Source organism: Polypterus senegalus, chromosome 13, assembly GCF_016835505.1.
Source record: "Polypterus senegalus isolate Bchr_013 chromosome 13, ASM1683550v1, whole genome shotgun sequence".
NCBI classification, from domain to species: Eukaryota; Metazoa; Chordata; class Cladistia; order Polypteriformes; family Polypteridae; genus Polypterus; species Polypterus senegalus.
Genome location: NC_053166.1, coordinates 87848056 through 87863568, shown reverse-complemented (window position 1 = coordinate 87863568; position 15513 = coordinate 87848056). Strand labels below are relative to the sequence as shown.

At 36.8% G+C, this 15513-nt stretch overlaps 1 protein-coding gene across 1 annotated transcript in view; it reads left to right on the top strand.

The window, feature by feature from the left end:
- The first annotated feature begins 637 nt into the window (after window positions 1-637).
- The window catches only part of pih1d1 (PIH1 domain containing 1), a 40128-nt gene continuing 25252 nt past the window's right edge, over window positions 638-15513 (top strand). The window contains exon 1 of the mRNA XM_039774718.1: window positions 638-742. The gene's annotated coding sequence lies outside the window, so the exon portion shown is untranslated. The remainder of the gene's footprint in view (window positions 743-15513) is intronic.

Here is a 15513-nt window from a genome sequence, read left to right as displayed (position 1 = left end):
AATACAAACCACAAATTCTGATTCAAATCAATGACTCAAATGTTTAAGCCAAAACCTTAATTTGCCGACAAAACATGTCTGTCTGATGTGCTGCATTCCTTATGATGGACAGTAAAGGACAAATGAAAATTAGTGAGTATGCCCTGGTGTATTAGCATGGTCTGCTGTAGGAAGCACATTTTATTTGGCAGTCATACCAATACTTTGACAGGTGAAATTGGGTTTTCAGAAAAGTACTGCTCTGGTTCCAATACAAGAATCATTGTGAAAATGCTCTTGATTCTCTCCTTCATATAACACCATAGGGAAAAATATTTTTTTAGGTATCAAAAGATGTTAGTTGCCATACAAGCAGTAATTAGAAAGGGGGATGCAGATTGACAAGTATTCTTTCGAACACAAAACGAGAAAAATAAGTGCGGCAACAAAAAAATCATAATCCAGTTAAACAGCCAGTCTGTGGGCAGGCACAGCTAGCACGCAGTTCATCAATTCGAAAACAGCATTTCAAATTTCGGAAAAACTATGAAAGCATCACGTCTCGCGAATTGCGGCTCTGTAGGTACGATGCATCCTCTAGCATGGCTTAAAGATGCTTCCGTGTAAGTGGACTCTTATTTTGATACATCGACGCGCATGAAGTACCGGAAGTCACTGTTTTCGGTTGTTAGTCGTTGCTAGCTTCATGCGTAGCACGCGTTTTGTCGGTGTTGATACCTTGGAGTCTGGGTGACATAAACCGGTGAGTACCTCGGAAGCTCGGTGAGTGAGAGCACAGAAAGACTTTCCGACACGTTCGAGTCACAGTCACTCCATTTCGTGGATATTTTGAAAAGCGGGACTCCTGCAAACGGAATCTACTAACGCAAATACTCTTGTCTACCCGGCATATCAGAAAATGTGCAAAAACACGAGCAGGTCTTGTTAAGCAAAGGGCTGCATGTGTCACAGAGAACGGGAGAGTGTCATATTGTATATTTAGCAACGTGCTTGTTTTGAGTTTGAAAAAAGGCCCGATGGAATGACCCGGTTCCACATAACGTGCGTCTCTTACTGTCTTGCTTGAGTTTACATTTTTAACGCACCGCACAAGAAAACAAGCACAGTCAAATAAATGAAAAGAGGTGGCAAGCGCACGCAATGTCAAATTGAATTCGTGGAGAAATACAGTACCATGTAATAAATTTACTGTCCAGTCTAGTCTTCTGTACCTCATACCCGTACGCCGTAGACCTAAAGAGCGAGAGACAGATGAAGTTATGAGAACAGAGGCACTGGTCAAATTTTATGACATTACCTGGCATATTTTATAGCCTGTTTCTGAACAGACAGTCATAAGAGAAATTACTGTTAGATAAATATATAATACTTGCAAGTACATATTTGTATATGAATATATTGCGTATATACATACCTGTCAAAAGCTTCAGAAAACCCCAGTTTTTCCAGGTTTTATTTAAACTTAAGCGTTTCTAGTCTAGTGAGTAACCTGAAATGACATCAATGTAAGCGGTAGACTTCCAAAGGTTTAAAAAAAATAACTTCTTGCCTAAAGTAAAAACAAATGCGTTTTTAACAATTATACACAAGAGTCTCTCCAGGCAACAAGTAATGGGTTAACAACGTACAGCGTTTTTACAGAAAAGAATATGAATTAAGCCTTTAAAGTTAATGTAAACAATTGTTACAGTTGTCCAAACAGAAACAAACTGTACTCACTGACACCTTCGGCTTTCTTTGCAATTTTTCCAAAGGAATGGCCTACACTTTAAGTGTTGTAATGCTTTTCCTGGCTGTCTTCATTTGTTAATTGCCCTTTTCTTGCAATTATGACTGCAATATACAGTGCAGTTATTGTCCAAATAATGCTTCAGAGGTTGTAGCAATACATTTTGTTCTAACATTGCTTTTATACAGATGGATTGTTTGTGAGTAATAAATAAGAGGTGGGACATCAGTAGGAATTGTTTGCATCAGATTTCAAGGCTTAATTAATTTCCATTGCTGCAGATAAGCTGAATGTTGTTAATTCATTATAGGTTACCTGGAAAAGGCATTTTTGTTTAACTCTGAAAATTACATTATTTTTAAAAACCAAAAAAATTTTTAAACTCCTGGTAGTTTACTGGTTGCTCTGTACCACTCAACTTAAACTTTGTTTCAATAACAACTGAAGAAATGGTGTGTTCTAAAATGTTTGACTCTATCTATCTATCTATCTATCTATCTATCTATTCTATTCTATCTATACTATACGATTATACTGTATCTGTGTGTGTGAAATGTCTGTATTGAGTACTGGGTAGTACCAGCCCATTTCAAGCATCGACTTTACCTTGCCTCCTGATGTTCAACTAATCCTGGCTGAATGAGGCTTTGCACTATGCAAGATGTGAATAAAATCCGTCCATCCAGTGTTTGTATGAATCAGGCTAAAAAATGCTCGTGTGAACTGGACCAATAAAGCCCAGATAAGTTACTTCCCATATGCATAAGAGAGAAAGTTAATGCACTGCTAGAACTTTCTCATAAAGATGTATCCCTGTTTCCTGCATCCATAGACCTTTTATTACATACATTAATGATCTTTCTGATCTTGAGATGGAGCTGGTTAAGTTATATCATTGTAATAAGTTGAAGAAATTACATGAAGGGATGGGCAAGCAGAGTAAAAAAGAACAGCAGATTAAATTTGGAAACAAACTGGATAATAAACAGAATTGGTGAACTTGAGGCCTTAATGACCATCTAGTTATAGAGCACATTTAAAACAACATTACTATTGCTGTAGCCAAAGTGCTTTACAACAAAATATACAATAAACATAAATAACATTACAGCACAATACAAACTAGCAGTAAATTGAAACAAACAAGTGATTATGAGGAAGGAACTGTCAGTACAGTAATCCCTCCTCGATATCGGGTTGCGTTCCAGACCCCCCCGCGATAGGTGAAAATCAGAAGTAGAAACCATATGTTTCTATGGTTATTTTTATATATTTTAAGCCCTTATAAACTCTCCCACACTGTTTATAAATATTCCCCGCAGAGTTATACAGCATAATCCCTTTGTATTCTCTTAGATATTAGGTAAGATTCATTGAAATTATGTATATAAACACACTGTTTATATACAGTAAAACCTAAATATTTTAAAGATATTGAGTGTCTCCGATGTCACATGTTACAGCCATTACGATAGACAGGCCACCAGCAATAAATACGTACAATGCAAGAAAAATAGTATACAGTAAATGTGTGTGTACAGTGACACTAAACGTACGTACATGTACTAAGTACTGTAAGTAGAAAAGTAATTATGGTTACTCACCAACAATGACACGATGACTTGTCCGATAACAATGAGTTTAATTTTACTGCACAACAAAGGAGAGCGTTACAGCCCTTAAAGGAGCCACTTCAGGCGATTGTGTAGCACTGCCGTCGTTCTTCTTCTGGCAGTCTTCAATCCAAATCCCTAAAGCAGATTCCATCCAGACTACTGCCTTATTACATCCACTTACAACTTGTTTTGCACCCTGGTTAAAAGGACACTGCGGCCGTAGATCTTATATTCCTTTCCTACTTTTAAAAAAAAAGAATCGTAGCCTTCAACAAATCCAAAACGTTTACCTTTTCGGCAATCGTTAGCATCTTCCGTTTGCGCTTGGGCACGGCCCCTGAAGCAGTAGCAGATCATTTTGGAGCCATAATGAAGGGCTTGACTATGCACAAAGATAAACACAAAAGAGCACAACTCTTTACACAGCGAAACACGTTGATACTGAATGAGCGAGACGAGACTTCCTGGTTAACACTGCATTCAGCATGCAGGAACTTAACTGCGTGCTCTGATTGGTTAGCTTCTCAGTCATCCGCCAATAGCGTCCCTTGTATGAAATCAACTGGGCAAACCAACTGAAGAAGCTTGTACAGGAAGTAAAAAGACACATTGTCCGCAGAACCCGCGAAGCAGCGAAAAATCCGCGTATATATTTAGTTATGCTTTCATATAAAATCCGCGATAGAGCGAAACCGCAGAGTCAAAGCGCGATATAGCGAGGGATTACTGTATCACTAAAGGTCACAGAAAGTGAGAGAACAGAAATGCATCTTCCATTTAGTTTTTAATAGTTTAATTGAGTGTGACTCCATAATGTAATTAGGTAAAGAATTCCACAGACTTGGTGCAGCTGCTGCAAAAGCCTTGTCCCACATAGTTTTACACAAGACAACTGACTGGTAGATCTAAGCTCTGTGGATGGCTGGTGTATAACACACAATTCAGATGAATAGGCAGGAGCATACCCATGTATTGATTTAAAAACCAGCAGGAAAATTTTAAAATCAATTCTGAAACTAACAGGCAACCAGTGTAAAGAAGCTAAAATTGGAGATCATCATCTTCTTTCGGCTGGTCCCATTAGGGGTCACCACAGCGGATCAGGAGATGCAGAATCAAAACTTTCTTTCCCTGACCAAAAGCGGGCAGCAGCATTCTAGACCAGCTGCAGGCTGCATGTCAGGGATTTGCGGATCCCAGAATACAACAAGTTACATTTATCAAGCCCGGAAATGATAAAAGCTTGAGTAACTTTCTCAACATGCCTAGGAGATAAAAAGGGCTTAACCTTTGCTAATAGACAAAGCTGGAAGAAGCAACTCCTGACCATAGAATTGATCTGGTTCTCAAAAGAGAGGCTACTATCAAAAATAACCCCAAGATTCCGAACATGAGGTTTACAAAAGTCACTGCAAGAACCAAGGAGTTCAAAACCAATTTGAGCTTTGGCAACAGTACCAGCTATCAGCACTTCCGTTTTATTTTGAATTAAGATAAAGAAAATTGTCTGCCATCTAGGATCTAGGTTAAGGAGGACAAGGACTGCTGCCACACCTGAGTCAGTAATAACAGGGAGGTCATTTAAATACTTTCAGAAGGGCTGTCTGAACACCAAGATAACACCTAAAGCCGGATTGGTAGATCTCAAATATATTATTGGAGTTAACCAACCAATTGCTTATAAGTAATTTTTTCTGATATTTTAGCCAAAAATGGCACTTTGGAAGTTGGGTGAAAATTAGCTATCACTCCAGGACCTAATTCTGATTTTTAAAGACTGGGTTGCACTACTGTACAGGATGTTTAAAAAATGAGGGCACATTCACCTCACTAATGGAACCATTTATAATATCCAACAATGCTGAATCCAAGATATCAAAAGCTTCCAGTAAGAGCTGTGGTGGAATAGTATCAAGAGGACAAAAAGTGCATTAAGTGTGTCAGTAGAGTACCTTTTAGCTGTCAAAAGTGAAACAACATCAAAGGATTCTAAAACAATGCCATGATTAACAATAGGAAGTATATACTGTATCCAGTTTCAGCAGATATTGTATCTTTTTGCTAATAATAAATAAGAATGTTATCAAAATGTGGAGTGTTTAGCTAGCAACAATTGGCAACAGAAAAAAGTACTTACCCCGTGGTAAGTGCAACAAAATGTTTCAAGATAGAAACGCCCTCAAACCTGCAATCCTCTAGTTTACAAGACTAAAATAAGTAAGATGTTTGATATTTTTTAAATATTTGAGAAAAGGGTAACTGTCAATTATGTGTTGTAGGCATGTTTGTGAGAATCCTGTTATGAGGTATTGAGTGTGCTTGACGTGGGAGAAAAATTGAAATGATTTCAGGACAAAGCTAAAACCTAGCAAAATGTGAAAAAAAAGTAAAGGGGTCTAAATATTTTCTCAATTCCCACTGTATTTGCAAGTGTTTGTTTATATTGTATTTATATTTACATTGTGTGTTATGTCAATATTTGTTTATTATGATTGACCCTTAAGCAACAATATGACCTGTAGATAGAAACTCTACGAGTCTATTGGTGCAAGTGCAGTTGGTCCTGTATCGTTTACCAAAAAAAATTAGTTTTCGCATGAATGCAGTTTCTTTTGTTTTTTCATTTGTATTAAGTTACTAGCAAAATACTCGCGCTTCACAGCGGAGAAGTAGTGTGTTAAAGAAGTAATGAAAAAGAAAAGGAAACATTTTGAAAATAACGTAACATGATTGTCAATGTAATTGTTTTGTCACTGTTGTGAGTGATGAGTGTTGCTGTCATATATATATATATATATATATATATATATATATATATATATATACATATATATATATATATATATATACACACACACATATATACATACATATATATATATACATATATACACATTCATCCACATATATATACATATCTACATACACACATATATATATACACACACAAACACACATATATATATATATATATATATGTATGTATATATGTATATATATCTATATATATATATACTAATAAAAGGCAAAGCCCTCACTCACTCACTCACTCACTCACTCACTCACTCACTCACTCACTCACTCACTCACTCATCACTAATTCTCCAACTTCCCGTGTAGGTAGAAGGCTGAAATTTGGCAGGCTCATTCCTTACAGCTTACTTACAAAAGTTGGGCAGGTTTCATTGCGAAATTCTACGCCTAATGGTCATAACTGGAAGGTATTTTTCTCCATTAACTGTAATGGAGTTGAGTTGGCAATGATGTGGGGGGCGGAGTTTCGTGTGACATCATCACGCCTCTCACGTAATCACGTGAACTGACTGTCAACGCAGTGCGTAGAAAACCAGGAAGACCACCAAAAAGCGCTTAAGAAAACATGCATTATATAATTGAGAAGGCAGCGAAACAATAAGAAGCGAGCGAGTGACATATACTACCATATTCATGACTGCTGCTACCTCGAAAGAAAGCAAGGTGTAAACCTAAACTTTAAATTAAGTTCATAGACAGGCTACGCTGGCGTTTCACATGCCCACAGGTAATGCGGGATACAAGTTTAATGAGAGGACGAGGATATAAGCGAGAGTTTTGATCACTTTATAACTAAGTTAAAATTGTAGGTGAAGGGGTGTGCTTATGCAAATTCCGAGACTGTGTTTGTGGGGATTGACAGTTAAGGCGGGTGGGGGAGTCACGTCATCATCTCCCCTCCCATTCATCTCATTTGGCTCTGAGCTGAGCTCTGCAGCTAACGCCGTCTTCCGAAGCAACTTGGTCAGACTGCCACCAAATACAGAAAAATCCACAAGTTAATACACACGCTGTCTCTATAGAGTTTCTCCACACTGAATCCTCCAGGCACTACTTACAAAAGGTTACATTGACAATCGTGTTACGTTATTTTTAAAATCTTTCCTTTTCTTAGCACAAGCACAGCTGAAAAGCTTGATGCATGTGCTCCATAACGCTAAAAATAATGCATTTAATCACACTTTGCATTACAAGCACAGGGAGCTTTTGTCAATGCATGATTTCCTGGTACACGGATTACATTGATCAGCATCCCGATTCATTTTACCCTCGCACCACCTTAGTTTGAGAAGAAGTATGAAAAAATATGAGGTTAACACAGAAAAACATCACCAATTCAAGCTTTATGAATAATCGCCCATCAATAATTGTTTTGGTAAAGCCATCCTCCTTCCATTTTATAATTTTTCCGCCACTAGCCGTGATTAAATGAACGGTAAATAAAGTAAGAGCAAAGCGAGGGTGACTTATTTAGGCAGGCATATATATGACAGCAACACTCATGACAATGTCAATCATGTTACGTTATTATTAAAATGTTTCCTTTTCTTTTTCATTACTTCTTTAACACACTACTTCTCCGCTGCGAGGGGCGGGTATTTTGATATATATATAATATATGAATGACCTCCAAAGAGCGCTGAGACTTTTGATATCATGAACGTGTCTGCAAAAACTGTGGTCTCCTGCCCTGCAAAAGTCGAGCAGCCAGCGCTGCATAGCTGTGCCGCCTTTGAGACGCTGACTGCGCTTCTGCCTTAAGTCAAAGTGAGCACTTTTAATTTTTTTCATCCTCCCCTGCGCTATAGCCCAGACAAGTGCAAACACGGGACCCCTTTTCTACACCACGGCAAAATAATATTAAGGCGATTCACACTTTCTTTTGCACGTATACGATTATCAGGTTCTCACCCCGGATTATGAAGACACGCACGAGTAGAGGACTGACAGTGCCATCACAGCCGATTAATGGCGAGGACGTCTCACCAGTCTACACAAGACCCACCGCGACTGTCGTCAAAAGGCGATCATAACGTCAGCGAACACATCTCTCTATACTATATAAAAGAAAAAGGCAACTTTCCTTTCTTTACAACTTTTTTCCTTTTATCCCAAACTAAAGCCTTTCTCTTAACACTGCAGAGGACACAAAACTAATTTTCTTTAAATGCCGGTAAGGCACATTACCAGAGGCACAAATTTGAACGTTCACATAGAAAATGTAATTTCTATACCACAGCCGTCGTGTAGCGCCTTTCAAAAGGGATCTACTACCGAGAGATGATCCATATACATTTTAGCTGCTGTTAGTTACTTACCTGTTGTGTTACACAGTCTTTAAAATGTAGTTTACCCGCAACCACTCCAGTAGTGCTCAATGTACCTGTACTTCTTAAAACGTTAATGTTTTACTGTTTAATAACTTATAGACTATATTTTATTATTTCTCCCTTGCACTCAGTGACCAAAGCTATACACACACATACTGTATATAAAAGCTATACACACAAGTATATGTATGTGTATATATATGTATGTATGTGTGTATATACACACACACACACACCCCTATCTACATTATATATATATATATATATATATATATATACACACACACACACATACATACATACATACGTACGTACGTACATACATACATACATACATACACACATATATATATAATTTGTGTGTGTGTATGTATGTATGTGTGTGTATATCTGATGTAGATAGGTATGTGTATATATATATAGATATGTATATAGATATGTAGATATGAAGATATGTATGTGTATATATATGTGTGTATGTATGTATGTATGTATGTGTGTGTATATATATATATATATATATGACAGCAGCAATCCAAGCTGTGAGAAAACAGTAAAAAGGAGGCGTGTCAGACGTCGTGGTACATTTTCTGATGCAGCTAGACGAAAAAAACTTTGTGACGCTGCCGCCAAATACACAAAACAATTACTTTGACAATCATGTTATATTATTTTTAAAACGTTTCCTTTTCTTTTTCATAACTTCTTTAACACACTACTTCTCCGCTGCCAAGCTGGTATGTATATATATATATATATATATATATATATATATATATATATATATATATATATATATATATATAGATATATATAGATATATATATATAGATATAGATATATAGATATATATATAGATAGAGAGATGAGAACAACACTCATATCAATGACAAAACAATTACATTAACAATCATGTCACGTTATTTTTAAAATTTTTCCTTTTCTTTTTCGTACCTTCTTTAACACACTACTTCTCCGCTGCGAAGCGCGGGTATTCTGCTAGTATATATATATATATATACACATATATATACACATACATACATACTCTTTGGGGTGCGAGCAACTGTTGCTGGGGGTGCCACAATCCATAAAGGAAGAAAAATGAAAAACATTATTTGTACAAAATCTTAATTTATTTATCCATTCCTAAATAATTAAATGGGCAGGCTATTTCGTATCCGTGCAATATGCTGTTTGTTAAAACGGATGACTCCCCCTCTTACGTGCAAGTCTGCGTGGATATTATGAACTATTGTATCTGTTCAAGTTCTATTTAAATTTTAAATAGAAGGAAATTTTATTTAGTCGACAGAAATATCTTTGGTAGGAATGTAAGCTAAATGTAGGCATCATTGCATACATTTTTCTTCACCATATAAATGTAAAGAGTAAATTCGCCTTACATTCCAACCAAAGATATTTGTGTCGACTAAATAGAACTTGAAAAGATATATTTTTTCGAATGTGATCGTGCAATTCAGATCGAGTTGACGCGCACCGACGCATCGAGCCCGCGTGCTATTGTGGTTTCGCCTGTGTGCCTCAATAAGTCACCCTCCTCTCGCTCTTACTTTTTTACCGTTCATCTAATGATTACACTGAGTATGGCTTTACCAAAACAATCATTGATGGCGAATAAAGTATTCATTATTAATAAAGCTTCAATTGGTGATCTGTCTTTCTGCGTTAACCGCATATTTTTTCATATGTCTCAAACCAAGGGGATGCGAGGGTAAAATAAATCTGGAAGTGCGCGTACATACTCAGTGCACCCCTTCTCGGGAATCGAACCTCGGACGATGGCGCTAGAGGTGAAGCCTCTGCCATTGCGCCACGGCGTGTGGTTTGTTTATTTGAGTGTATGTAGATCGGGGTGTGCATATATATATATATATATATATATATATATATACACCAAGCCGCAGCGGAGAAGTAGTGTGTTAAAGAAGTTATGAAAAAGAAAAGGGAACATTTTAAAAATAACATAACATGATTGTCAATATACAGTAATTGTTTTGTGAGTGTTATGAGTGTTGCTGTCATCAAGGATTTGATTATTATTTCTTTCAATCAGGTTCGTATTTGTAGGATGTGTTGTGTTCAAGTTACATTCCGTGTTTATCAATCGTTGTAAAGATAACAGGTTTCATTCATCGATTCGTTTCTTACTGCATCAATAAACAGCTCGTCTTCCTCTTTATCTGAGACGTGACACACTGCATGCACGGGTTTTTTTTTACACTGTCTTCCTTTAGCGGGACATTGACTTTTTCCACCCCACGGCTGTATTTAATGTTAGCTAAGACCCGGCACTTAAAAATTTCTCTCACAGTTTCGCTCAGTTTGTGCCAAACACCACCCTGACCATCTCATCTTCCTCTGCATAAGCACAGTCCTTCACCCATGAATATTTAGCAGCAGTGTTTCTATTGGATTGCTGCTGACGGACGGCCTTATATGGGCAGGCACTAAATTACGTGGGAGGTGTAACTCCGCCTCCCACGGGCATCGAGCAGCAGTCTATTATACAGTAGTATATGGACGAAAAAATAGGTTCCAGTTATGACCATTACGCGTAGAATCTCAAAATGAAATCTGCCAAACTTTTGTAAGTAAGCTGTAAGGAATGAGCCTGCCAAATTTCAGCCTTCTACCTACATGGGAAGTTGGAGAATTAGTGATGAGTGAGTGAGGGCTTTGCCTTTTATTAGTATAGATAATTTATATGTGCAGAAAACACTATCTTAAATACACTACCTGGGATGATTACTTTATTAATTTAATTAATGCATTAAAAAATTGATAACATCTTGAGAAACTACAATCTTTTAGAGCTTTGTTTAAACACACATGATTAAAAACATGCAATATATTTCATACCATGTGTCTCTGAACTGGATAATCAGGTTAGAAAATGAATGGATATTATTAATTTAGTGGTTTAAATATTTATTTGTTCATAATATTCTTGAAAATGCTTGTGGGAATCTGACTCCTGCCTTGAAATTGCAGTCAGAAGTGGAAAAATTGAAGACTTGTTGAATTTCAAGATGAAAAGATGTGATTAATCAGTGTTAGTTTTCATCAATGAGGGTGCATTTTTATTTAGTTTTTGTTACATATTCATCACAGAAAAAATGTTGTTTACAAGTAATTTTCATCTTAGTTTTTATCAACAAAATTAAGACAAATATTTTTAAAATCCTAGTTGACAAAAAGTAAACGAAAAACAAAAATGTTGCAAACAGACAACTAGTCAGTGAGCAATGCAATGCCTTTTGCACATCTCTTTCAAACATGACATGGTCCGCCAACAAATAACGAATATGAATGCAGCGGTATAATTTAAAAAAAAAAAAAAACCCAAAAACTTGTTTGCATGCTTGTAAGTGGACTCTACTGTGTACTCTAGTGTATTGGACTCTAGTGTAGTTGACCACTAGTTAGGGTGCCATTAGGAAATCATTACGCCAGCCAGAATAGTGCTCCACTCCACCCCTAAAATGTGAAGAAAGTGGTAGAAGCACTTGTGTCATATATTAGAATATAGCATGTTAGTGATTGTAATTCAGTCTCACAGTTATGATTAATTGACTAGAGGTAGCTTTTGTAATTCTGGATTTGCAATCAGGCTAAGCAGTAACAAAGTCTGATCACTCATGTGACACACTTTGGAAACACCACAGCAAGGACACTTTTGTAAGAGTTCTGAAATACAGGATTAATGTAAAACATGGACTCCTCTGTTACATGCTACTCTTTAATGAGTTTTTAACAAGCTAATGATGTAAAAATAAATCTTTCAATAACAAATGGTACAAACCTAACAGTGGGATTCTCTGACAAACCAGATTTTAAAAGTATTTTGTTTACAAAAACAGCTTTTAAGGATTTGTTTAAATGTAAATTTTTACCAACGTTAGTTTGGAATTCACTAGTATAACAGTGTTTGAAGTGTTGTTTTAATCAGTGGTTTTCAGTTGCTGGATTAAAAAAAAAATAAAAACTATCACAAGAAAAAATTTAAAATGTGCAAATGGTCTGATAAATCCAATAGTCCATGATGATAATGTTCTTTCTAAATCCTGTGCTGAAATTAAATGTGTGCTGCTTGGTCCAGCCATTTTTGGTAAAATCTCATAGCAGCATAACTAAGTCATGGTGAAGGCCAGAAAACTGTGATGACAGACCAGAGCTGCCATTATCTGACCAAGTTCTTCTGGATTTAAATCCTTTCTACACATACTCCTCATTTCATGTTCAATAATCAATACGTGCTGGTTTGCTCATTAGTGTACAAGTTAGTATAATAGTTTAGAGGTACAGTATATTCTGTGCATATTCATATGTTAAACAAGATATCCATCTGCTTTTGACTGTTTGACTACTTTACTTTTAGTCAACTAAAAATGATTTACTTTTTCTTGACTAAAATGTATTTTTTGTCAACTAAAGCTGGACTAAAACTAACAATAATTAAATGACTAAATTGTGACAAAGGCTGAACTGCAATTTAGTCAGAAGACTAAGACTAAAATTACATTAAAATTTATTGTCAAAATTAACAGTTGACACTAATGCCAAACCATACATCAGTCCATTTTCCTATCAAAGTAATCCACATCAAACTCTGGAGCTATACTATGGCATCAGTGGCTGAAAGGCAGGCACTAGTTCATTGCAGAACGTGCTTATACCAAAATGGAGTCACCAGTCAGTGTTGCCCATGGGTCTTTAGAGAAACTTTAGAAAATGACATGTAAAGTGACAATTAGTAATAAAAATATTAAATAATACATGATAAATAATATTACATTAATATTAAATAAAGGCTTAGTCACTCTATCTTGGTGACCATATGTCCATTACAGAAAGACTTGGACACCCATAGTGCCAAGCTTTAATGATAAATGTGGTATAAATGAAAATAAAACCTCCTTCAGCCTGCTCCATATGTGCCAGTAACGAAGTTCCAGAATCTTGTTACGTTAATGAATTTCAGTAAAGAAATGTCTAATCCATTTTTGGCTCCTTGAAAATAGTTTTTGTAAAAAACAAGATCATGAACGTACAGCTGAATTTAGACTCTTACAGACAACATTGATATGCATATTTAGTGTTTGTTGTTTGTCTCTGTGCACATAGATGCACAGCAGTTCTTTGAATGCTCAGGCTGTGCAATTTACTGTCATGCAGTAAAGATGTTTTTGAATTTAAATCAAACAATGGAATGTGAGTGAAATTTAATGATAAATGAGTTGTGAAATGTTTGTTGTGTATTGAAATGTTATTTAAGCATGTAGTTACATGCTACCTCAAAAATGTAAAGCCAAGCGCACACCGAGTCTACTCAGTTACTTTATGAAGGTAATAGAAATCAGTGGCTTTGAACTATTGCATGTTAGGAGTAGACTGAAATATTTGGGGATTGATAATTGGGATTTGCATGTGTCAGGACAGCCCGTTTATGTTTTAAATAAAAATTGATGATAAAACTTCGTACTTACCTTCCTCGGTCCAAAAGTGTTGTAGTTAAGTTAAATGTTTGCTGTCATTATCCCTGTTTTCAGGATATTCTTCCATGACAAGAGTTCAGGGAGATGACGCTTGCATATGGTGGCATTTCAGTCCAATGCAGAGTCTTTGAAAAACATTGTTTAAAGGAAACGCAATCCTGGAGCCACTGTTGAACACATAGACTATGTAGTTATGCTTTGAAATTAAGTAAAGTGTTTAGGTCAGGGTTGTCAAAATTTTTTTCTCTGGGGCCACAGAGAAATATATGGAGGTCCGAGCCACCCACTAGAGGTGAGCTACAGTATATTGCCTCACTTCCTGTGTATTAAGATAGCAAAATCAATCAAATATACGAGAAATTATGCTTCATAAATGAATATGCTTAAAGAAAAAAAACGCATCACAGCTCTCCATTAATGGGTTTTCATTTAGTCAGTCAGTCATTTTCCAACCCGCTATATCCTAACACAGGGTCACGGGGTGGTCTGCTGGAACCAATCCCAGCCAGCACAGGGCGCAAGAAAGGAACAAATCCTGGGCAGGGAGCCAGTCCACCACAGGGCACACACAGTAAGCACACACTAGCGACAATTTAGGATATCCAATACACCTAACTTGCATGTCTTTGGACTGTGGGAGGAAACTGGAGTACCCGGAGGAAACCCACGCAGACACGGGGAGAACATGCAAACCCCACGCAGGGAGGACCCAGGAAGCAAACCCAGGTCTCCTTACTGCATGGCAGCAGCACTGCCACTGCGCCACTGTGTGACCAGTTTTCATTTATTGTATTTCAGAGTGCTTTTATCGCATGTAATTGAGTAAAAATCCAAAGTACAAGCTTTATCTGACACGTGATGTTTTAAGTTAGCTGACAAATCTTCAATTTGCCACACAACTGAGTTTCTGGACAAGCGAATGTTGTTGAATTCCTGCATTTTCTCTGGACACATTATTCCTGCAACTTTAGTGAGGCACTGTTTTATGAAGTCACCATCTGAGAAAGGTTTCCCGTGACGGGCAGTGAGTTGGGTTACTTCGTAACTGGCTAATGTGGCATTTTCTTGTGTTTTGTTAGCACGGAAAATATCCTGTTATTGAGTTAGCAGACTAGCTGCCATTTGCTTGACTTTCTGTTCTCGCTCAGCACCAGTGTAGGTCAGATGTTTGGTTTCTTAGTGTCGACACCCATTATACTCTTTCATCACTGCAATACAGTATTTTCTATTGCAAATCAAATAGACACACTTGCCCTTGACTTCTAGGAAGAAATATTCATTTTCCCACCTTATCTGAAATTTTCTGCACTCACTTGCTATTGTGCCTTTCTTTGGTTCTGACATTTTTGGTCACCCATAGTAAAATTGTTCTTTGGTTGTGCTTGTTTGTGAAGACGCTGCCTTGATCAAGACAGTAACTCCGCCTTGTGTTAAACCTAAGAAGTACACTACAGTTAAGAAGAAGTTTCATGTGAGGGCCATATTCCACTATATTTTTAGAATTT